Below are 23,244 nucleotides of genomic sequence, written 5' to 3' on the forward strand. Positions count from 1 at the left end.
AGCGAGAGAAAGCTGTGTGGCGAGCCTCACATTGACGAGCCTCACATTGATTGAGCGCATGTTGTTTTCCAAGTCCGCTCACAAAGCATCATTTCCATTGTTCACAGCATCACTGGAAGTAAGAAATCTGATTCTTGCTTATCAGGACAGTTTAAGTTGGATGTTCTAGGGACTAGAGGGGAAGGGCAGAACCCAGCAGGACAGGGTACACTGAGCGGGCACGTGGGGCAGAGGACGTGGCACATCACCTCCTTTGCTGACGGAAGAGCTCTGGTCCCACTCCTGACTCTGCAGGGATCTGAGGCCTGTGGCTCAGCCCCCGAGTTACCAGGCTCGGCTCGGGGGTCTCCATACCCTCCGTGGTGTGACAGTGACACCCACTGTGCACCGTTCAGCTGGCAGGGGTCTGTGATCAGGAGACAGCTCACACAGGCTCCTTAGAGGTAGTGCTTGTTTCAGGGGGTTAAAAACAGGAGTCACGTTTGGAGAGCTGCTGTGGTGCTGGGTAGGCGTCCTGCTCACCGAGTTCCTTCTACAGTCACTCATCCATCGCGTGACAGTGCATGGATTCCACATCTGTTGTGGCTCAGACACTGTGCTCAGGTCCTGCTCTGGGTGGGGGGTGCTGGGATGTAGCACCCTGGGCCTTGGGCAGTCTCCTCCAAAGAGGGGATGTGGGAGGGTCAGGAGAAGTCCCCCAGAGGGCTGAGTCCTGAGCTGGAGACATCCAGGGAGAGGGGGAGTGACAAAGCCATGACGGCAGCCCAGGGCTTCCAGAGCGCCAGCCGGGGGTCTGTTTTCTCGGGGGGGGGGGGGATTGCAGGCATTGGGGTGGGTGAGCTAAAAAGACAGAGGCCGACTGAATGACCCTTGAACAACACAGGGTCAGGGACCCCGACCCACCCCACGCGGTCGAAAATCCACATAGAACTTTAGAGTTCCCAGCAACTTAAGTTGTCCCTTAGTACCATGGGGATTGGTTCCAGGGCCCCCGCAGACCCCAAGTGCACGGATGCTCCAGTCCCCTATATAAAACGGCTAGATGAATGCTACAGTCAGCCCTCCACACCCATGGGCTCCCAACCACAGGCAGAAAACAGGACATGTTTTTACTGAAAACAGTCTGCATGCACATAAATGGACCCACACATTTCAAACCTGTGTCGCTCAGGGGTCAGCTGTCCACGTGAACACATGTTAAAGTTTGGCTTTGTTTTCCTGAGCAAACAGCATACATCGAAAGAGGGTTTTTCCCTTCTCTCCTCCGTTCAGGGGGCTCTCCTACCAGTGTTAGGTACCACTTAACTGCCAGGTCCTCCTCTGTCTTGACAGCTTTGTTTGGGTTCTGGCCAGCTCTGTTTACCCAGAGCAACTCGTAAGTGTGTGGGTTTACAGTTGTTTGTGAAGTAAGACAGAGTGTGTGTGTGTGTGTGTGTGTGTATGTGTGTCATTGTTAATACATATATCACACATAATATTAAGAATCTCATTACTCTTCTAAACCGGACCAGAAAATGCCTTTGCTTAATGTTTTCTGTAACACATGCACTCCTGCTGCTGCCTTCCTGGTTAGAGCCCGTATGGTTCACTGTTACGTAAAACAGGGGTGCTGCCCTGGAATCCGGGGACCCCCAGTGAACCTGTGCGGGGCCGTGGACTCTATGAAAGTCCTCTCACTGCATGACCGGTCGTGGGCTTGTGTGTGTCTGCACACCTGGGGAGAGGGTCCCAGGTGCGAGCGTCCCCACCACCCTCTCTCCCCAGCCTGTTCCAGGCGCTCCCCAGGGCCCTGCTCTCACTGTCCCCGCGTGGTGCTGGGCGCGTGGTGCCGGGCGCGAAGCTTGTCTTCAGTGCGCAAAGACGGGCTGAGGCCCCCGCAGTGGTAATGACCGTCTGGCCGCTTGAAGCATCTGACTTAAAGCCACAAAGGGTCAGTGTGGCTTTTAATGACCAAACTCGACTGCTTGGAGTTACATGTCTATGACATGGTGTGAGTTTCGTTTGACTGTTTGGTTTAAGAGATGGTTTCCCTACTATGACTTTTCTTCTATAAACTTTTCCTTAAAGCTGAGAGAAAATGGTGTCCTTTCTGATGGCCCATCAGCATGTAGGCCGGGATGTACCTCTATCACAAGTTCCGTAAAAGTCCCCAAAACTATGTACTGTATACATAGATGTTTTCAGTTTTTGAAATGAGGGTTTGTCCAAACAGATGTTTGACTATTCATGCCATGGTGGGATGCATTTTGGGTTTAATTTTAGTTCCAGCTACTGTGTCATGTTCATTTGCATGTGTTAAAGAAGCCAGCAGCTGGGATGCCTTCTGCGGTGTTCAGCTTTTGGCTGCGGTCGGCCCTAAGTCAGTGGGATGCCTGGAACTGAACCAGTGAGCTTTCCTCAGAGTGGAAGCCTTAGCGTAACCATCCTTACTGAGCATAAGGTACAAGAGATCAGGGCACCTCTTGGGCCTGATCTAATGCCCTTGGATCTGGTGCTCATTCCCGCTCTGCCGTGAGCTCCTCCCTGGGTGCAGGCCTGTGGGATGCCCACCTGCCCCCTGGAGCCCAGGCTCTTCTTGTGCTGGATCTGGAAGCGTGCAGGTGGGGGCACCTGAGAACAATGTTTGGGGAGTCACACAGCTCTTGGTTAGAATCCCAGACTCTCCAGGTCCTCTTTCTGAAGCTTTTGTCATTTGTGAGATGACGTGACATGGTCACTGTGAGGATTAAACACAGAGGCACAGCGACTGGGTCCCCTCCCCGCAGACCGTATTCTGCAGCCCTCACCCCAGCATTCCCCATCCCTCTTCCCTGCTCGCCTTTGCCCCACAACTCTTGCCTCCACCTGCACCGTGTGCTTTCCTTACCTATGTGCTCGTCCTTCTTGATTCGTTAGAACAGTGAGTGAGCACATCCAGGTACATCCAGGGCTGCCGTGGGCACCTCACGCCGCTCAGTCAAGTCAGTAAGTATGTGCTGAGCGAGGAAATTGCTTAGCACGGTGCCGGGGGTAGAGCGGATGCCCTGTAAATCATTAATAATATTAAGAGTGATAAAAGAATCAAGGAGAATGAAAGGGCGATTTTAGGCAGTAGGGATTGTATGAACTCCAAGATGAACCGCAAATTACTACACTGTGTTTGTGTTCTCCCAGGACCAGAAAGCAACATGGTTACAATCTACCCCTGATTTTCTATCCTTGGGGTTCAGAGCCTTGCTAAAAAAGGAAGGGAGGGAAAGAGGGAGGGAGGGAGGGAGGGAGGGAGAAAGAACACACTTTTGGGCTATGTCTTATTTACCTTTTTAAGAGTACCAAAAAAACAAAATGTGCTAAGAAAAAATAGTTCCATGAAGCAAGAAGCCTAGAAAAGTCTGCTGCGAGGGAAATAGTGGATGTGACGTATAGGAAATAGTAGAGCTCTTAGAAATTAGAAAAATGGTAGGCCATCTGATTTTGAAAGTATTTTCTGAAGTAAAAAAAAAAAGAAATGCTTATCTCATTTAATGTTATTTGACATTTTAGATAAATTATCAAGACTGAAAGCAGATTAACCAATGTGAATGTCGAAGGTGCTTTGCAGACTTTCTCCCTCCCACCCCCACCTTTTGGACAGTGTTGTCATTGTCCTGCAGAAGGTAATGGAAAGCTGCCCTGAACAGGTCTGGATACTTCTGAAGGTAGAGCCAACAGAACTGCTAATGGCGGGGACAAAGACAGAGAATGTGGCTCCAAGGCTTGTGGCTGGAGCGGGGAAGAGGTGGAGTTACTGTAAGTGAGATGGGGGGAGGGGCTGTGAGTGGAGCAGGTGCAGGGACACCTCAGGGGTTCAACTTGGGCACATTCAGTTCAAGATGCATCAAGCATCTCCTGTGGGCAGACCTGTGTTACAGGTGTTGGGGATGTGTCCGGTACTCAGGACACAGGCCTTGGTCAGGATGTACTCGCCAGTGGGTGTGTTCATGTGCAGATGCTAACACCCAGGAGGCTGGATGCCATCTCCAGGGCAGGGAACACACAGAAACGAGAAGAGGCCCGAAGACCAAGCACCGACGTCTTCAGCGATGAATTTAAAGCCCAGGCCAACACTTGGGCTCCAGTCTAACACTGCACATCACTTATGATGTCTTGTGCTTCCCAGCTCCTAGGAGAGACACGCTCTTGCTGTGATCTTCCTGCCGACGCCTTTCCAGAATCCAACTCAGAAGGGTTTCGTGTTCGTTTCTTTGTTTGCTTGTGAGGTGTTTTTTTTGTTTTTTGTTTTGCCTGAAAATGTATCTGATAGGAAAGTGAAGTAAAAACAATCGAGTGGAACCTAGGAAGTTTATGAAATATTATTCTGTCTGCTGGGGAAAGCTTGAGATGGTTTACTTGCAAATCATTTATGTAAATAAAAATAATAAACCTTTGGGGGAAAACATTATTTTGTTTTCTTTGACCCCCATCAGCCAAGGACCATTTCTTTTCATTTATGTAGTCCCTTGAAAATGAGAACTGCTTGGTAAAGGAACAGATTTCATTCAGGTTTCAAAAGTTAAATTTTATTAGAAAGTTTCTCCCTGTGTTGCCACCCTTTCCTTTTATTACTAAATTAAAAATAAAGGGTTTTGGAACATTTCTGTGTCTAAAACTGAAATATTCCTCCTGAGAACAGGGCTGCCTTGATCACGTCCCCAGAAGGGTCCTTGTCTCAGAGAAGTTGGTTCAAATTCCACACCTAATGGATTTATCTGGTGGGCTTTAAATCAAGAACATACCGTTTTTACTCAATTTATAAATTATAGTTGTAAGGTTTTGTTTACAAGAATCACTGAAGGACTCTGTTTTGACTAGTGTTATAGAAATGTCTGACTTTAATGCAGCCCAAACAGAAGCAGAGATCAGAATTCTTGAGGGGCGAGCCGTTCTTTCTTTCATTTTTTCAAACATTTCAAGCAGAGGGCAGACATTTAGGTGATGACTCCTGTTCAGTCTGGAATGTGGCGTTGGTGGCACTTGTCTCAGATGAGTGGCTAATTGGGGAAGGACACAACCAAAACTTGTCAGTGTTGTTGGAGCTAAGGAAAAGTTTTCAACATAAACTCAGCCCCTTGGAGCAAAGCTCGGTGAAGGCAATTGCTAGGGGACTCGGAGTCTTATTCTTAGGGGAGCTGAGTCTGGGGGAACAAGAAGCCCAGCCTGCACCTTGTTGGTGGGTGCAGAGGGGGCTTCATGGGGGTGGGGCAGGGCCTTGTTTTCACTGCTCATTTTTCTCATGGAAGTCGTGCCTTCTAAACATGCCCAACTGCCGCCTGCAGTGGCAGCCGCCCTACCGACTCCCTCAGACGCCCAGCCTGGGTGCCCTGCAGACCCAACTCCGAGTCCGTGTGTCCTGCCGTGCAGGGTGCTGGGGGCAGATGCCACACCAAGGCGCCCATGTGGGGCCCACCTGCTGGCTCCAGCTTCAGGTGGCCTATACTGGCATTCGGGACAGAGGGGTTTGGCCGTGGCCAATCAGGGAGGCTTAAAAGTCTGTTCCTTAAACAGAAACAAAACATCCATTGGACATTTTGCGCTGGCACGACATGTGCTCAGCCTTTACAGGCAAGACTTTTACTTCAGCTCTGCAGCACTCCTGCAAAGGAAGTAGGGAGATTATCCTCCTGATGACATTATCTGCCAGTCCCCAGAAGCCATCAGTTGGGAGCAAGTACAGGGGTCTAACCACCCAGGAGCCAGACTCGCTGGGATGTGGGCCCAGTTTGCTGGGCAAAGGCACCTTTTCCCCCGCCTTCGGTTGTCACTAGGAGTGTGTTGAGGGGTGGCAGGCAGGTGGGCTCTCCATCCCTAGGCCACCTAAGGTGCCACCTTGTATCTACAGCCCTGACCTGCTGGGCAGTCAGGAGACGTTGCACTTCTCAGGCCATGTTTTCTCATGGGTCTGTGAGGCACGTGGGGAAGCTGAGTGTCAGATGCTGGCGACTTGCCTGAGCTCGGACGAGGCGGGTAGGGGGGAATGGAGAGCCAGTGAGCACCTGGCTGCTGAGGCCTGCCTTCTGGACGTGGCTGCCTCACTGTCTGCCCTCCAGGCTGTCCTCTGAGCTGCTGCTGCTTGTTTTAGGCCGGTGACTGAGGTGCCTTCTTGGTGGACTGGCCCTCCCGTCGTTATGAAATGCCGTCTTCACCACTAGCAGTGCTCTGTGCCGGGCTCAGTGTCCGGCTAGCCACACCGGCTTCCTTTGCTCGACTGTCTTCTTCTTCTGTTGAATCACTTTTCCCATACTTTTACTTTCTACCTTTCTGTGGCCTTGTGTTTAAAGTGTATCTCCTGTAAGTAGCATATACTTGGATTTGGATTTGTGTCCACTCTGACAATCTTGTCTTTAAATGGAGTGTTTAGTGCTTTTGCATTTACTGCAAGTGCTGGTGGTGTATTTGGGTTGAACACTGGCACCTCACTGTCCCCCTGTGTCACCAGTACCTCACTGTCCCCCCCCGTGTCACCAGCACCTCACTGTCCCCCCCGTGTCACCGGCACCTCGCTGTCCCCCCCCCCCCCGTCACCGGCACTACTGCGCTGCCCCCCCCATGTCACCAGCACCTCACTGTCCCCTCCGTGTCACCGGCACTGCGCTGTCCCACCTGTGTTGTGTTCCTTTTCCTATCCTTCGTGCCTCTTAATGGATTAAGTGTTTCCCCCTCTATGAGCTGGTTGCATTCTTGACTTCTTTGAGTCTAAAACAAGTACTTTTTATTATTTCTTGGACAATGACAGACCTCATAAAACTTTACCCTCCCCTTTTCTCTCCACTTCATGCTCTTGTGGTCATAGGGTTTAGTTTTGTGTGTGTGTGTGTAAACTCCACAGAACAGCTTTAATTGTTTCACGCAGAAAATATTCTTTAGATTTGTCCACATATTTATTATGTTTCCATTTTCCCACCTGTGACCACCTTCCCATTCTCAGTCTGAGAACTTCTCTTAGTATTTGTCCTAGTGCCAACTTGCTGGCAATGAAGTCTGCCCTTTCATTTGTCTGAAAACATCTCTATTTTCACTGACTAGATATACAGGCTGACAGTTACTTTACTTTGTTTGGCACTTTACGTTGTCATTCCTAGTCTCTGGGCTTCCATTGTTTCTGGTAAAATGTCAGCTGTAGTCGCATTGTTGCTTTTTGAAGGCATTTGGACCTCTCCCTCCAGCTGCTTGAAAGCTGTTTCTTTCTCATTGGTTTTCAGCAACTTTGCTATAAGGTACCTAGATGTTTCCTTTGCATTGAACCTGTTTCGGGTTTGTAGCATTTTCTGACTGTAGAGCTTCATGTCTTTTGTCAGTTTTGCTTGTGGCCCGTTTTCTACCTCCTCGCCCTTTGGGTCCCTGATTGCATCTTTTGTTAGCCATTCCTACATGTCCTCTGTCCATCTTACGCTCCTTTGGGTGTTTGTTATTTATTTTTTATCCCCTGTGCTGCAGTGTGGATGGCCTGCCCGCCATTCACTCACCCTTTCCTCTGCTTTAATATCTATTCTGCTTTTAGATCCATCCATTGAATTCTTAATTTCAGTTATTTCATTGTGCATGAGTAAATGTAGCGATATTTAAAGGCTCTTGCAGATGATTTCAAAGAGGGCTTACTTTTGCCCTCTGGCTGGCATTCAAAATGGGCACATCACCTGGTGAGTCTGGACTTCAGCTGGTATGAAGCTGGTTTCAATCTTTGTGCAGAGCTGGTGAGTTTCCAGTTCTCTTTTCCTACTGCAAAGTAGTCTTTTGGATTCTCCCTGGAATTCTGGGGTGCTTATTAGAGCCCCTGTTCCTCAGCAGGCCCTGAAGTCCAGTTTTGGCCTCCCAGCCCCATGACAACTGCAGAAGCTTAATGTGGCTGCCCCCTGCCCAGCCAGCACCTCTGCCCAGCTCACCCGCCTCATGCTGCTTGAGACAAAAGGGTCAGAGAACGTGGGCCTTCTTCCCAGGCCTCTCTCCTTCCTGGGGACCTGGCCCCCCCCCCAACACCTGGCTGTTGTGTTGACTTCCCAGTGCCTTCAGATAGATTTTTGGTGTGTTTCATCCATAGTTTCTAGCCGCTCTCAGTGTGTGTTTTGGTCCACACAAGGAACTACTCAAAGCGTTAAAAAGCCAGAGTGTTTTATTTGGAATCCAAATTCAATATAAAGTTCACAGTTCATAAATTTTGCGCTGAGCAGCAACATCTATCCCAAATGAAAGTAAACAGAAATATCAGTGGACTTGAAGTTGGGAGGTATAGCCTTTGTTAATGGCTCTATCACTTATTCCCAGACTAAGATCGAAATAATTTCTCTACTCCCAGGTTTTCTTTTAAGTCTGCAAAACAATTGTAATGCCTGCCCTGCCCGTCTTACACATTGTGACGGATCAGATATCGATGAAAGGATTTCATAAACTGCAAAGCACTACACAAATACAGGATATTATGGTATTATTGTTACTGTGTGTGGTTGGCGGCTGTGTACATCAACTTTGAGTAAAGAAAGAACTGTTATTCTATTAAGCCTAGCTTTCCATGTGTGTGACGTTGAGGCAGACACTCAGCCTCCCAGGTGTGAATGCCTCTGTGGGTCTGCCAGGGGCAACACAACTTGGGAGGGTCTTCGGACCAGAAACAGTTGAAGACGTAACTTTCAAACAGAGACCCCACCTATCTCAGAAAGAAATTAGAGCAAGAAAAATGGGGTCATCAGAGTGTTGCTTGGTAAATGAGATGAATCTTTAGGCCTGAACAAAGCATCCTATTTCAGCCATCCATTTAAATACATTGCTTCCCCTGGAACCATAAAAAAAGTCTGTTTTTACTGGAAGGATTTTGTATATTTTAGGGAAAAATGAAAACAGTATAAAATGTGTTTCAACTTTCTCAGTTAGGCTATGTATGTTAAGTTTTTCTGAAACGGTATGGTTTACTTGTGACTTTTCTGATGAACTTGAAAGAAGCGGCATTGTCAATTTATGGCACGCATTCTCAGCCCAGAATGTCTGCGCGCTGGTGTTTGCACGCACTGCAGAGGGTTAAGTGTCAGTGGTAGCGTCTGTGGAAGCCCAGATCGCCGTTTCAATCTGTACAATTAAAAATACGGACTTACAGAATAACAACAGTACTTAACCCGTGGGGCGTGGAGAGAATAAGTGAGTTAACACTTGTCATTACCCAGCACAGTGGCTGGCTCGCAGCAGGCCCTACGTGAAAGTCGGCATTGCTGGAAAGAGCTGAGGGGACTTCCAATGAAGTGCAAGTGTCAAGTGAGTGGATGGAGACATGTACAAACCTGGAACTCAGCTCACAAGCCTGGGTAGAAGTCATACATTTTGGATTTTATAATACTTACTGGTGATATTTACAAACATCTTGTTATCTGTCCCTGAATGTGTAGTATTAAACCTGGAGGTATTTCTGAACACCAAAGTGGGCCTCAGTGATGATAGGTTGGTTATATGTAGTTTTTCTTTATGACTATTATTGAATTTCCTCTGGCATCTACGCTGTGACCCTTGAAACCAACCCATAGCTTCTTATCGTTAGTAATTGTTTTGAAAATTCACTTCTGTTAAGTGCAGAGGCCAAGGTGCTTGTTGTTCGTGATGTACGTGTGTGAGCGCCGTGTGTTGGCCCTGGACGATTCCTGCAGTGGTTCTGGCCGGAATAAAGCAGAGTCCTGACTGCTGCTTCTGCTTGTCTGATAAGTACAGGCCGGAGGGCGGCCCGGGTGGCCTGGAGAGCCTTTCTGTCCTCTGGTGTCCGTCATTGCCATTCTTGGGGGAGCCCCTGGCGCTGCCCCGCAGGTCACTGGGTGCATCCCCCACACCCATCTTCCAGCCTGTCCCTCCCACGCCAGAAATAACAAGCTAGCAGCTACTGTAATTCACCTCCTGGCGGCCCAGAAACCCCTCGCAGCAGGACCCCGCCTCTCCTACCCGCGCGCCTCCCTCCTGACTTTGAACATGGATGCGTTCAAGCAGGTAACACGCTTCCCGACGTGGTGGCTCTGTCTTCAGTCGTCTTCTCCACTTTCCTCCAACCTTCTAAATGGGAGTGTCCCTCAAGACACAGCTCACCTTGCTCCTTCGCAGGGCCCCGTGCCACGGGGCTCGCTGCCCTCACTTGAGACCCCTTCCCCCAGCCCACGTGCCCTTGTGCTGGAGGGCTGCTCTGTTCCACAGCTGCACGCACTCTTTCTCCAAGAGCTTATTAATGAGCTTCTTGGGGACACAGACTGACTACACGCGCCCCAGCCCCTCACTTAAACTTGGGGAATTCAGATATTTTTAAACTCTAGGTAGTGATTATAGTACTACGTTCACAATTTATCAGATAAAGAGTTTTAATCCTGGGGCAATTCCTTGTAATCACACAAACTGGTATTTTTGCAGCAAAACTTACGAGCATTCACATGAAATGGGATAAAGATAATAGGTGTAAGTTCAGGTCCAGTTTTATTGCCAACTGATTTCATGTGGGGTGGGTCAGGTTTTGCTACTAAATATGATGTTAAAAATTTTTTTAGAGGTTTCAAATTTTGAAACTGAGGATTAGGAATTAAAGGCCCCTGCCAGGTAAAAAGAAGAGCAGCAAAGTGAACGTCACTCTGCTGTCACACACATGGTGGAAGCTGGTCCTGGAGGGACTCCCCCTGGATTACCATCGTGTACATGAAGGCAACCAAGGGAACAGGTGTAGCCGCACTCAGATGTATTAGACAGGGGACAGAGCTCAGGTGTAGTAGACGGCAGGGGACAGAGCACAGGGGCGTGGCGACCCCACCAGAGTCTTCAGCCAGTTCCATCTGGAGGCCTCTGGTCAGGAGGCCCCTACAGACTGCCGCACTGACGTGGCTCCTGGTGTCCTGTGTAACCCGCTTACCGTCTCTGCTCACCACTCACCCAGCTAGATCTCACTGTGGCACTTTTTATGTTGACTAGAATCCTGTTTGAAAAGAGGTGCCCCCTGGAGGCCAGAGCATGGCGGTGTCATCATCTGCAGGCGCCTTTGTCATGGCCTCCTGAACAGAAGCGATCCCTAGGGTTGGTCCAGCCTTGGACGGAAGCAATACCAACTCTCAGGAAGTCGGTGAGACGATGACAGTGCTGGTGATGAAGATGATGGGGACCATGACACCCCCCCCTGCCCCCCACTGTTGGGAAACCGTATCCTGTGCAAACAGCTAACCCCTGACATCGCCTGTCTCACCTAAACAGTGGCCCACACAGAAAGATCTGTTCCACCTTGTATCAGGCCCTCTCCAGAGACACCCAGTTTCTTTAACTGTTTCTTTTTCTTTGGCTACAGTAGCTTACAAAAAATAAATATGTGTTTGCTGTATACGAAGAAAAAAAGAAAACCATAGCAGAAAGTTAAAAGGAGCATAACCTTAGCTAAAAATCTCACTGGACATGGATAAGTGTTGTTAGCGTTTTCATGAATGTCCTTCCTGGTCTCTGTCCAATGTCCTCTGATGCTGGATGCTCGTAATTTTATATAAGTATGAACTATATTTACTGTTTGGCAATCTCCTTTTGTCACTCAGCAATACATAGGAAACATTTTAAATATAGCTTTCACTTTCAGTGGCTTTATAGATTTCATCTTATGTTTATTTAGCTCCTCTGACGATGGAAGTGGAGATTATTTCTTTTTTTTTTAATGCTAACAGAACAGGAAGAGTATTTTTAAATAACCTCTGCCCACTCATTTGAAAGGAAATACTGTTTTAAATGTCAGTGTATTATTTGGTTCTGAGAATCTACCAGAATTTATTCACTGTCTTGCTGAATTTGGCTGCTATTTTATTTGGGGATTTGAATTAAGATTCATAATTGAAAATATCTGTGGCCCCCCTCCTCCCTCCCTCCCTTCATCTGGCTTTGCCTTCATATTTACCCAACTTTGTAAAATGAACTTAGAACAGATATCTTTAAAAATATGCTTAAGAAAAAATTATTTACAAAGGAATTTTCTTGAAATTCACCTGTAAAAATCATCTAAAGCTAGAGCTGGTTTTTGTTTTAATCAAAGTAATCCTTTGATGACTTTTTAAAATTCTTCCATGGATATTGACATATGGTAAGTTTTTCTGTTTTACTTGAATTAAGTTTGATAATTTATATCTTCCCAGAAGATCATAAATTTCACTCAGTTATATTTATTGGCAGTGTTGTATGTATATGCACTTAAATTTCTTTTTTTCTTGTTTAGAAATGTCAGTGGTTTGTCTCTCTGATTTTTTTTCTTTTCTTATTTTTTCCTCTTCTTTCTTCCTTTCTTCCTTTCATCCTTAAGAACCAAGTGCTGGGATTATATGTGAATTCAAATGTTTATTTCTTTTTTAATGTAGTCATATTAACTGATGTTTTTATATTTTCTTCCCCTCCTCACCTCCTCAGAATTTAATGTTTACTTTATGTCAATTAAATTGTTTCTGAGTGCAGCTTTGGCTGTGTCTCACATGTTATGAAATGTAGTGTTATAATTTTCATTTTTAAACTACTTTTAAATTACCAAAATATTGCTATTTCTCATTCATCTGGAATTCTACTTTTGGTTTCCTTTTTAATACCATGCTTATTTAGGAAAGATTTTCGAAATTGTAAGAAATTGATTTTTTTCTTTCCCTTTATTGCAGTGTAGTCAGACATTACGGTTTGATAGTTTTCCTCGGAAAGTGTGTGGTTTTATTGTGGCATGATGTTGGTGCCAGTGGTGGTAGCTCCAATACCTGAGTTTTTGTTCCAGCAGGATACCAAGCACTTTAAATGCGTCCCTCATGTTATTCCCACAATAACCGTATGAAATGGGTACTCTTATTATTGCTACTGTAGTTGCGTACATGAAGCATCTGAGAACCCAAGAGGTCCCGTAACTAGGCAGTGGTACAGTCTCAGGAGCTGTGGCCTGACCCCAGAGGTGACACCTTTCCTCCTCATTTCTATAAACATTTGACGGATGCTTTTTGAAAGGCTAGTTAGTGTCTATAATGTTTTGAAGTTCAAAATTTACATGTGAAACCAACCTGATTATTGCTGTCAGAGCCTCCTGACCCCGATCAGCTCCACCGGACGGGACAGTTTGAAGCTTCTGCTACATTGTATGAGTTTCTGCTTGATATGTTTGAATACTGTCATTTGGGAAATACAAATTATGTATTCATTATAGATTATACCTTTATTAACATAAAATCACCCTCTGGGGTTGCATTTAATGTTTTTCCTTTTGCCATACGTTTACTTTGTATAATTTAATCTCCTACTTTATTTTGCTTATTCTTGAGATATTTTTTGTCTTGATATAGTTTTCATTTTTGTTTGTTTGGGTTTTGTTTCTTTGTCTTTTGTAAGCAACCTCGTATTGTATTTTTATTTTTAGGCCAACCCGACAGGCTGAAGTGTATTAGGAGGACGCTTAGCCATTTTAATGTTTGGTGTGTTACTTAATTTTTTATGTGGTTTTTCTTTTCTTTTAAGTGCTTCCTTGCTTTTTCCACCATTTCCTTTCTTCTCTTACCTGGAAAACTGGTCTTTTTTGTTAGTTGTTTTATTCTCCAGTGGTTAAGAAAGTTTGTTTCCTACTTCAAATTCAACTAGTTGTAATTTTTTATGTTTATAAAAATTCAACAAAAACATTGATAATGAAAGACATGTTGGTTTAATGCCAAGAATAAAACAGGATGTATTTTAAGATGAAGAATTGCTGTGCTTTACTTTCTCCCACCCAGTTTCTGGTTTTGGAATTAGGCATATATTCTTGTTAAAATTATATTTTGTGTAATTATTTAGTAAAATTATATTTTATATAATTATCTTTTAAGAAACTTCATTTGTATAACCATATTTATACAAGTGCGTTGGACTATACTGCTGAAATAGTTTTAATGCATCTTACCATTTTATAGCATAAAGTGAGCTCTTGATTTTATTTAATTTATTTATATATTTACTTACGTGTATATTTATTATATTTTGAACAGATCTTCAGATTGCTTTTCAGGCGGCTCAGATAATTGCAATCCTTCCTAGGCTTGTTCACCTGGGAATTACTGTCCGTTCCCTGCACACAGGAAGGGTGAACTCACAATGTGTAGAATTCCTGAGGCATGTCTTTTTTTTCCTTTGTAACTCAGTATATGTTATTTCATTGTTTTCTGTTTACTGTTATCACCAAGAAGCCTGAAACCATTCTGATTGTCACTTATTATATCAGAGAGGCTATTTTAAGCAGGAAAGACTAGGGTTTCCAGGTGGGAATTCCCACCTGTTCTCAGGAATTTTTTTCGGTTTCCTGTTCCCGAATCCCGAGATATAAACTGTTTTCTGTTCTCCACAATGAATCGTGTCCACAAAGTGAGCCTATACTAGCAACCACCTGGGTTTAAGGAGCTGATTTTCCTGATTTCCTGACCAACTTTTCTCGGGATTTGGGAATGGAAAAGCGAAGAAAATTCCTGAGAATGGGCAGGAATTCCCACTCGGAAACCCTAGCGATAAATAGAAAACCTGTCTAAGAGATACATTGTGAGTAGTACGTTTATTTCCCATTGTGGGTATTACTGGGTTCAAGGAGCTGATTTTCCCGATTTCCCAACTTTTCTCGGGATTCAGGAATGGGAAAGTGAAAAAAAATCCTGAGGATGGGCGGGAATTCCTGCCAGGAAGCCCTAGGAAAGACATTTCATTACATTATGTCACATGAGGTCTGCAGGTGGCCATCTAAAGCTGCTTCAGCTGGACTAGGAGCATTTTGACTTCCTCACACCATCTTCAGCATTTTGTTTTTCAGCCTTATTCTGTTCGCCACATCTGGTTGCAAAAAAGCTGTCATAGTCCCAAGCCTCACTATGACTTTCAAGACAGAAGAAGCAAAGGGACCAGAAATGGCCTTTTCTTTAGTGACCCTGTGCTTTTTATCAGCAAAGCAAATCTCTGGGAGTTTCCCCTGCTGACTTTCTGTTACGATGCCTGGGCCAGAAGTAAGTCATGGCTGTTTGTGACCATGAGGGAGGCTGGGGAAATGAGTTTGTCTTAGGTCCCTTGGGGCTCACCTCTGGGTTTGACAATTCCCCTACGATAAAATCTGGAAGAGGGGCGTGATTTTTATGTTACCAAGAAGGCTGTAACCATCTTCAGGTGTATAAAGAAGTGTCCCACAGAATTATAGTCAGAGGAGTGGACGTAAATGTAGTAACTGTCAATGTCCAGGAAGCACATACCAAATGACGCATCTTCTTTACCATAACGTGCCGTTCGGTTATGTTTGATAGTTGGTTTTTCCCCTGAGATAACCAGAGAATGCTGTTATATTTGACATGAGCACAGTTTAAGGGAAGCAAACAAATCACTGTGGCTTTGGTTGGAGAGACTCTGAACAGGTCATGCCAAGAAGAACGTTGCGGGTTCTGTTCTCTGTGGAATGCTGATAGGCTGGGGCCACGGGAGGGCGTAAAACAGTTACATTCTTACACTTATCCAGTGAGGAAATGGATCCAGTGCAACCTTTGATTACTAGTAACAGTATCATTAAGTGGAAAGTTGGTCTTTGAACAACAGGCAAAAACAGAGGAGGTAACTATCTCAGGAAAGGGCGGTCCTTCCCCCTAAAACACCATCCTTGACAGTACGGAAGCTTTCTTCTACAGCTTGTAAAAGTCAGAACCACTGCTCAGTGGCCATGCAAACTCCATCATCATTTGGCCCAGGCTTGGGGGGATGACTGCAGGGTGGAAAAGAAAGCCAGTTGCCCGAATAAGCCCATAGAGAGGTACTCTTAGGGATTGAGTGCCTCGAGACAGTAGGCAGCTGATAAATAAAAGCACATATCTTCACAGGGCAGGGGAAATGAAAATGAAGTCCTGGGCGACCTGGAAACCAGAGTTCATGTGTCAGGGAGGAGGCCAGATGGTGGCACCGGGAGGCGGAGAGTTAGTGTGGCTGAGCAGGGCTGTGGGTGCCTCATGTCCCGGTGGACAGGCATGGGAGCAGAGGTGGAGCGGGTGGTTCTTCCTGTCTCACAGGGTGTGTGCTTCCACCCGGAGAAGGCAGTTTCCGGCAGCAGGGGGAATGAGGTCTGCAGTTCGTCTCCTCTCTGCATGGACTCCTCCCAAAAGGTCAGCAGGAGGAGATGGCTAAAGCCCTCGCAGGTCTTCTGACGCTCGGGTGGTTTCGTCCATGCTGTTATTTTCTCAGCTTCCAATAACTTTTGACTCTTGAAAACATTTTCAGTTACAATTTAGTGTCTGTAAAACTGGAGGCAATAAAGGGCAGAGGATGTTCTTTGAATGAGAGAACAGTTTCATGCCATCAAATGGGCTTCACTGAAAGCAGCAGGTGGAAACCTCGCGTGTACCCCTCAGTGGAGAGCCATGCGCTGAAGCGAGGATGGTGGTGGGTGGAGAGGGTGCCCTAATTGTCCGCTTGCCCTGGTGTGTGTGCTTTTTCCTCGGGAACGCTTGGCTTTTGAGGGATTGGGGACTTCAGGGGGGTGCAGTAAACAAGCGAGGCTCTGGTCTGTGTGTCTTTGGTCGTGTGTTCTAGCACACACTCTGGTTCTGTACTCAGCGCAGGATGTGAGAGCCTGCTGGGCGCAGCCCTGGCTCAGACTGGCTGTTATGGAGCGAGACAGACCCATGCTGACTAAGGCAGCTTATGCAAATCTCCTGCCAACCGGATTTTTCAGAAGCTTAATTTCAGATGGGTCCTGCAGAGGTTTTTAAATAGTTTAGGATTTGGTTCTCTTCGGTTTTAAAAGACCTCGGTATAGAATAAGCTCTCTAACTGTTAGGACTGATCAGGAATTAGTTGATTAGGTGGGATTATGCCATTATTTCTGTCTGGAGGATTACTAAGAGTGTTTTAGTTAAATGAAAATCATACAAGAGCTTTTTAGCTTTCTTTTGCCTTTTTTCCTCTTCCTTTTTTTTTTTTTTTTTTTTGTTCTTTTTTGTTGTTGTTGTTGCATTTCCAGCTCCCATTCTATCCCGTGGCCTGCCAAGCTTCCCCAGGTACTCCCCAGCGAAATACACTGTGAAGGCCGTTGTGTGAGGCTAAGTGCCTCTTCTTGGGTGGGTTGGAACAGAAGTGCCTGGGATTGTGGGGTGCATTCCCACGCCACTTTGGGCTCTAAGTATTCCTCCTGCTGGGAGGTAGAGGGACAGCCTGTTTAGCGTATCCCCCCTCCCCCATCCCATTGTGAATCCAGACTCCAGGTGTGGGCTAGATCTTGTTCTAAGGGCCCTGGACATCTGGGGGCCTTATTACAAAGGCACAGACTTGCCTGTAGGTGTCGTGTTTCATGGCCATGTCACAGTGTGAGGAAAGCGGCATGGCTGGTGCCTGGTGAACACCTGCTGGGCCTGTTGTGCTGCGGCGGTGGGAAACCAAAACCTTTCAGGGAGGCACAGCTCTTAACCTTTGTGCTGTGTGGTCCAGATCAGAATTCCGTGTCATTTCAAAGCTCCTTAGATGAGTAATTCCGGCTCCATTGCAGAGGAACATTGTCAGTGATGTCACATGGTCGTCTGCAAGTGTTTCTTAAAATGAGGCCTAAGAACAATCTGCAGCAGCACCGCCTGGAGGGGTGGGAGCTTCTCAAATTCAGATTCCCAGGCACCGCCCAGACCTACTTAGGGAGCAGGGCCCCGGCATCTGCATTTTAACATGCTCTTGGGTGAGTGTGGCTCCCACTAAGTGTCCGAGCCTTGTGGTGAGTCCATGCCCGGGCAGTGGCCCTGCCCCAGAGCACACTGGAGTCCCAGGTGAGGAGTTGTGCCCAGTGTGTGCCCAGCCCATGCTGGCTCCAGCCTGGCAGGTAACCTACTGCAAAGCTTATGTGGGAAGTTTAGCTTCGATGGGGACAGCTGTGTTGGGCTGCCAGGACAAAATCACTCAAAGGACAGACTCACCCTTTTTTTCCTTTGAAGTGGAAATCGTGCATTCAAGGCCTTGTTAGGCTCATCAGCTGTTCAGAGCCTGTTCCAGTGTCCCTGTGCTAACACCCCCTACACACACACACGCGCACACACACGTGCGCTCACACACGTCTCCGTATATCAGCAGGGGGCGAGGGAGCTGGGGATGGACAGAAACTATTTTCATTGATTCTTATAGGTTTTAAAGTTTCCGGTTTTGCCAGTCTGAGCTTGACACCCACACAGGCTCTCTTGGTTAGTCTCACCTGGCCTACAGGTGCACGCGGACACTGGTACACTTTCAGGTGCTGAGTCTGCTGGAGACCCTGAGGTCAGAGCGGCCCCAGGGCTCCCTCCGCTACGCCTCCCGGCCCCGCCCTCGGTGTGTACTTTGGCACAGGACGGGGCGTGCCACGTCACTCGGAGTTAGGAGCTAAGGATCATACCTCTGGGCACGTCTCCCACGTCACCCCACCCTCCTCAGTACTGCCTTTGTTCTCCATGTGTACATTTGATTGGATTTAAAGCTTCTTGTTTGTGCCACAGGGTGAGCCCAGGCTGGCTCTGTGACTCAAGGTGAAAAACAAATAGCAGGGTAAACCTCAAAAGTAGAAGGAAGGAAAAGAAAATAATGAATGAACTACAAAAACAAGAAACGAGAGGATTATATAAGGCTCGATCTTCGAAATCTCCAAGAATACTGAATAATAAAAGTATAGAAATATGATTAAATTATATGAGGAATAAAAAAGACATACTATAGATAAAGTAGAGTTTGTAAAGATCGTAAGGAAATTGTAAGTACACTTTAATGCAAATAAATTTGAAAACTTGGAATGGATAATTTTCTAGGAACATGGTAATTACCAGAATCACTCAAGAAATGGAAAATATAAGTAGAAGAATGAAAGAACTCGTTAACAATACAAAGTTTGCCCTCCCAAAGTTCACAAGGTTCAAGTGGTTTGCGTAACACACAGACTACTTTAGAGAACAGAGAACAGGAGAGCAGCCCTGCTGCTTTGTGAGTGTAAGAGCGCGCAGTGTGCACCAGGGAGAAGAGACGTAACAGCAGACATTACAGGCCAGTCGACCACAGTGATGGGTACAGAATCCAAAAAAAAAAAAAAAAAGTCAAATACAGTAGCACCTCGGTTTTCGAACATCTCCGTTGACGAACATTTCGGTTTACGAACGCCGTAAATTTTATGGATCTATGGTATCATTAGATAGTAAAATTCATGCTAAATTTGCAGTTTTAGAGGTTGATTTTAAAGGTCTGGAATGGATTAATCCATTTTACACTACTTTCTATGGGGAACCGCACCTCGGTTTTCGAACGTTTCAGAACTCAAGCGGTCTTCCAGAACAGATTATATTCGAAATCTGAAGTACTACTGTACTAGCAAATCTAATACAGCTCTACTTTAAAAAAAAAAAAAAGTCATAGCCAAATAGAGTTTATTTTAGGAATACAAGAATGAACAACAGAAAATGTATTACTACAACGTACCTACTCAGTGGATTGAAGGAGAGAAGTTATATGATCACCCCAATAGGTGCCAGGGAAAACTATCGGTGAAATTCAGCCCTTGTGGGGGAATTTCCTTAACTTGATGAAAGGTATCGATACAACATCCATAGCAAACATTATGCTTAATGATGAAAATCGAATTGTGTTCACTTTAGGTGGGACCAAGGCAGGGATGCTCTCTGCCTCCTTTTTTATTGCACATTGTACTTCAGGCCACAACCAGTGCCTTGTTAAGACATGAACCATAAAATGTGTAAGAAATGGAAAGAAAAGCAAAAATGTAAATGAAGGGATGGGTGGAAGATCCAAGAGAACCTATCAACTATCAGGACTAAGAAAAGAGCTCAGTGAGGGTAGAGGATCCACATACAAAAAAACCAGCCCCAGGAACCGGCCTGTTATAAGTGCGGTGGAAAGAGGCCCCGCCCACTCTAGCCAGAGAACTGGAAGGTACTCGGGAGCAAATGCAGCCAATAACGAAGTCCCACATTGAGGGTAGTGGCTACGCCTGGTGAAGATGGGGGTTGGGGTGTAGGGCTGTGAGAGGGACTGTACCTTTCACCTGTCGTGCTTGATTTCACTTTTAAAAAGTGAATCGAATGCCGTCGTTGCAAACTATTAAGATTTGATAAGGTTGAGTGGGTCCCGGTGCATGGACGCTGGTGTGTTCTGTAGATTTTATGTTTGAAATACAGCGGTACCTCGGTTTTCGAACGTCCCCGTTGACAAACATTTAGGTTTATAAATGCCATAAATTTTATGGATCTATGGTATCATTAGATAGTTAAAATTCATGTTAAATTTGCAGTTTTAGAGGTTGACTTTAAGGGTCTGGAATGGATTAATCCATTTTGCATTACTTTCTATGGGGAAACAGTGCTGTGGTTTTCGAATGTTTCAGAACTGGAACGGTCTTCCGGAACGGATTACGTTAGAAAACGGAGGTACCACTGTATTTCACACACATATACACTCAGTAATGTCGGTGGTGGTGAGCTTGCCTTGGAAAAGCAGGCCCACTGCCTCTCTCCCCAGGAGTCCACGGGGTCTTGTTACCATGGTGAGTGTATCCTGGTCCGAGACTTGACCCTTACCTTTGCAAACCCAGTCTTTCTTTTTTTTTTTTCCTGCTTGTTTTATTTGGGTTGTTTTTTATTTTTTCTGCTTTGCTTTGTTTTATTGTCAGCAAATCAAAGCTAGATTTGTCTGTCAGGGGCAGGCTCAAACTAAATTTGCAGATTGCATGAATCCAGATTTTTAATCATGTGTAAAGAGAAATCCATAGACAGCAACCCCAGCCTTGAAATACCGTTGCTTTGCGTGACTCTGGTACTGTTTTCCCTTGAATCGTTCCACGGGAAGCCAAGACATGGCTGGAGGCCTGCTTGCAGACACGCAGGAAGAGGTCCCTGCTGTGAAGGCGGACATTCGGTGTCCCCACTGCCAGCAGGTTTCCTCCTACATGGGACACCAAATCATAATGAGAACATGGGTTGGTTGGACGTTGAATGCTTAGGGTAGCAGGGGCCTCACGTCCCTCTCTAGGGACGCCTCTGGAAGCCAGGACCCTGGACGTGCCAACGCAGGCTCAGCAATGTTTTAACCTTGCTTTTTCAGTCTTGTAAAATGTGTGTATTTCCCATCTCTTCCGTGATAGAAACCTATTTTGTGTTAACATGATGCTTAATTATTATCAATCGAGTTGCATAGTATTTTCCTTTAAAATCTAAGTTAAATGGGCATTTCATGGAGGTGGAGCAGTGTTTGCCCCGTGTTTCTGCATTCCCCTACGCTCCGTTTGGTCACCATGGCCACCTCACAGCCAGTGGGAACTAGCTCTTGGCCCCGCCCCCCTCCGCCGGCCTCATGAGGTTCTGGAACTCTCTTTCACTGATGTGTGCTGCTCCATCTCCCCTGCCTTTCCACCACCTGGCATCTTCTTGCAGGACTAGGAATTCTTTGTCCTCTAAGTGACCCTGCAGTTCTCTATTCAGACCTTTGTGTGCTTTCACATGCGTGTCTCGGGCCCATCTTTTTGGCCCCATTTTCAGGTGACTAGAGAAAGTTTCAGTCTATCTTCCATGATGACAGTCCCTGGTAGCACACAGCTGCCAAATGTGTATCATAAACCTGCCTTAGAATTTCAGGGACCTTCCCAGTCTTCAGAGTCCTTTTTCATACATTTTTATTTGATGTCCCCAATAACCATGCAGGACTGTAAGGGCCATTTTCACAGATTCTCATCTGTGGTGTAAGATCCTCCGATGACACGGTTAGTAACCAAGGTTTCCACAGGCAAAGACACACTTCTGTGTTACTCTGCTTACCATGAGTAGCCCTCTGTGTTATCACACAGAGTCCCGAGCCTCCCAGTCTGAAGACGTGTACTTGCTGCTTTCCTCAGTGTCTTGGTCACCTGAAGTGTGACATCTGCATCAAAGGCAGGTGCCTCAGAGACAGTCGCCCTTACCCTGAGAGGTGAGGGGTACGTTGCTGCTGAAATCAGCCAGTTTTTCCATCCAGTCAAGAGTTCGCATATTGATATCCTTGTGGCCTCAGAGAAATTTAAACCTAAATTAAGGATTTTTTAGAAAAATGTTTGTGTCCAGTTTTTGAGGTCCCAGAATGACCACTGCAGTACCCAGGCCTCGGAGACCGAGTGACCTTGACCTTGGCTTCAGCATCACCTGGGAGGGAGAACAAACTTCTGCTGACTCTCCCTGCTGCTGACTTCCAATAAATGACACTTTCTCCCTATTCCCAAAGGAAGGCTGAGTATGAATGGCCCGCAGGCCCCAGTGTCTCCATATCGAACGACTTTCACCAGCTGTGCAGCAAGCAGTCAAGGCCGCATGGCAGCCCTGCAGCTCTTTACACCAACATTTATTCTGTTTCTTTTTAAAGAAATTCTACAATGCCCCTTTCCTTGGTCCCCGTGAGGACGTGCTACGTCACTGCGTGCAACATGCTCCTTAGTTTTCATTTAAAATAGGGCACCTCTTACGTTTCTGCAGACTCCTAGCAAAGCCTGGCGCCTTCTGAATATGTATGTCAAGAAATTTTAGTAAAATATGAGAGCAGCGTCCCTGTGCGTCGTGAGAAATGTTTGCAGAGCGCTGAGAGGGTTCCCAAGGCCAGTGAAGACAAGGCTTCATGCAGAGGAAAGCAAGAGCAAGCAGGGTGGGATTGGATCTGTTAAGCTATGATTTGAGAGTGGAAAATGCTTCATTCTCCTTTTTTAATTCTCACGGAGCTACACAGGCCGGTGCTCAGAGCCGTGGAGGCAGTGCTGGGCCCAGCGTCCCCTCTGTGCTCATGGGACCTCCCTGCAGAGGACACGGCCTCTTTTCGTGCCACGCCGCAGTGCTGGGCAGTGACGGCAGCCTTCCGTAGTTTGTTTACAGCTGACTTGGGCAGAGTCTTACCCTTCATTGAACAACCAGCTAATTCTCGAAATCGGAAAAATAAAACTAGCCTGTCAGTCAGTCTGCTTGTCCTTAAAGACTCAGCTGCTGGGAGCTCTAATGAGGAACGATATTACTTCCAGAAACCGTTTTCCCCCAAGCAGCAACTGTATGTTACACAGTTTCCTCGTGATTGATTAAAATCAAGCTGTCCATAAGAAGCCCATTTTGTGATTCTGACCTAATTGCTTTTTAATTGCAGCAATTTTCTTGCTCATTTTCAGAATTTGCTTCTCTGAAGTAGTTTTCCCGGTCAGGAGGGAGGGTGAGAGTCCGCTGACCGGTTCCCTTACACGTGCGTGTGTGGACTCACTGGTCCCAGCTCCAGCTTCCACTTCAG

General features: G+C 46.2%; 1 protein-coding gene across 2 annotated transcripts in view; it reads left to right on the forward strand.

The window, feature by feature from the left end:
* Positions 1–23,244, forward strand: part of GALNT2 (polypeptide N-acetylgalactosaminyltransferase 2) — a 169,307-nt gene that overhangs the window by 107,195 nt on the left and 38,868 nt on the right. The window lies entirely within an intron of this gene.

This window comes from Rhinolophus sinicus, chromosome 6 (genome assembly GCF_057876585.1).
Source record: "Rhinolophus sinicus isolate RSI-liver-muscle chromosome 6, RSI-T2T, whole genome shotgun sequence".
Taxonomy (NCBI): Eukaryota; Metazoa; Chordata; class Mammalia; order Chiroptera; family Rhinolophidae; genus Rhinolophus; species Rhinolophus sinicus.